Here is a 1,779-nt window from a genome sequence, read left to right on the forward strand (position 1 = left end):
TGGTGCATTGTTAATTCATCTAGATTTTAGGCAAATAATGATTTGAACAGTTGTTGTGAAGTTTCCTATCTTCTCTAAGGGCTGATAGGTATTATGTGAATAAGTTGTTAATTATTGACTTTTATTGAGCCAACCAGGATTTAATGTGGAAAAAGAACCGATACCATGAATGCCATTTCTTTAGCTCCTAAAAATTAACTTTAGATCTTTGATACATTTTATTTGCAGATTAAAGATTTTGCAGACCATGAAAGCTTCAGTTTTATGGGTGACGTCAATTTCCTCTACTAAGAAACTTAGGTCTTGGGCTTAGAGTTATATGGATAACGGTTATTGTTCTATCCTAAATCTTTTGAATCATTTACTTGCCATATGATATTATTGATTTTTTCAGGTAAGGAACATGCCCTTGTCTTATCCAATCACAGAAGTGATATCGATTGGTTAGTTGGATGGGTTTTGGCTCAGGTCTGTAATTAATATATTCTAACTCAGAACATTTTACATACTGTTGAAACATCCATTCTAAAACATATTTGGCTGTTCTCGAAATTTTTTTACTTGGCACTTTAACTTTGTTTTTTTCTCATAAAATGCTTTATGGGCTAAGATACAATTACATTTGCTCTTGACAGCGATAAGATTGTCTTGGCAGTACATTAGATGTTATGAAGAAGTCATCAAAATTCCTTCCGGTATATATTGGTGTTATTCGTTTGAAGTTACAAATTTCTATCATGAGATTGTGTTTGTCACCATTTCTTTTAGTTTCATATGATATTCATATTTTGTCTTCAATTTTAACTGGTAATAGCTAATGACAATGGCATGTGCATGGTATTTTCATACACAATTGTCTGTGCTTGAGCTACATGTTAATGTGTATAAAGTGTGAGATGTATTATTGCAATAGGTAGCTAATGAGATAAGAAAGAATATTAAGTTGACTAGTTTGACATTCTGGTCAATAATCCTCAATTTTATCCTATGTAATATTAGCTTATGCTTTTAAAACTGGAATATGATTTCTCACTTGAAAATCTAGTATTCTTAGTCATAGTAAGAACTTTGGTTTGCTTATCACGTGTTAAGTGAGTTTGTTTGGAGTATGGAGGGATGACCTTAAAATTTTCATGAATATGGTCATATAAATTTATGAAATTTATCTAGGTAATGAATAAACAAACTTCCTGTCGAAGCAGCAGTTTATTCATTTTCTTATCTACTTTTGTTTAACTGGCTCAAATTCTGATTGTAAACATTTTCGTCTTCCTTTATTTTTACCTAAAGCAAAATGATGAAACAAATGCTATTATGAGTTTGCTACAATTAATTTTGTTCTTTATAGTGACAATTAATGTTGGTCTTTTGAAGATAAGCCATGCAGTGAAGTGATTGAAGTCTAGATTTTCTTTTGCTTTATTTGCCATCTGTGAATCTCACTGTATAAAGAAGAAAGTTTAATTTAGTTGTGATTAGTTATGAAGAATAGAACCATGTCTGATTATGCAGGTCATCGGTTGGTCAATGTGTTTTTAGTAAACTAGTTTGCTCATTTCTTTTTGTAGGACATTCTAGAAGTGAAAATTCATGCTTCATGTAGCAGTTTTATTTGGATTTATTTGTAAAACCACATTAGTACTGAGAAATTGAATGGATGTGGGATGTGGGATCTGAGATCAATTCTTATAGTTGTATATGAAAAATTTGCAATTCTTTTGAATGATTTGAGAATCTGCTGCTTATTTTTATAAAGACATTTACTAGATCTGTGTGTCT

At 30.9% G+C, this 1,779-nt stretch overlaps 1 long non-coding RNA gene across 1 annotated transcript; it reads left to right on the top strand.

The window, feature by feature from the left end:
* The first annotated feature begins 226 nt into the window (after positions 1–226).
* Positions 227–1,537, top strand: LOC120174027. The gene is made up of 4 exons (XR_005521121.1): positions 227–268; positions 395–468; positions 636–695; positions 1,513–1,537. It is a non-coding gene; the product is annotated as an uncharacterized LOC120174027 (long non-coding RNA).
* The last annotated feature ends 242 nt before the right edge of the window (positions 1,538–1,779 follow it).

Source organism: Hibiscus syriacus, unplaced genomic scaffold (genome assembly GCF_006381635.1).
Source record: "Hibiscus syriacus cultivar Baekdansim isolate YM2019G1 unplaced genomic scaffold, ASM638163v2 tig00111996_pilon, whole genome shotgun sequence".
Lineage (NCBI taxonomy): Eukaryota > Viridiplantae > Streptophyta > Magnoliopsida > Malvales > Malvaceae > Hibiscus > Hibiscus syriacus.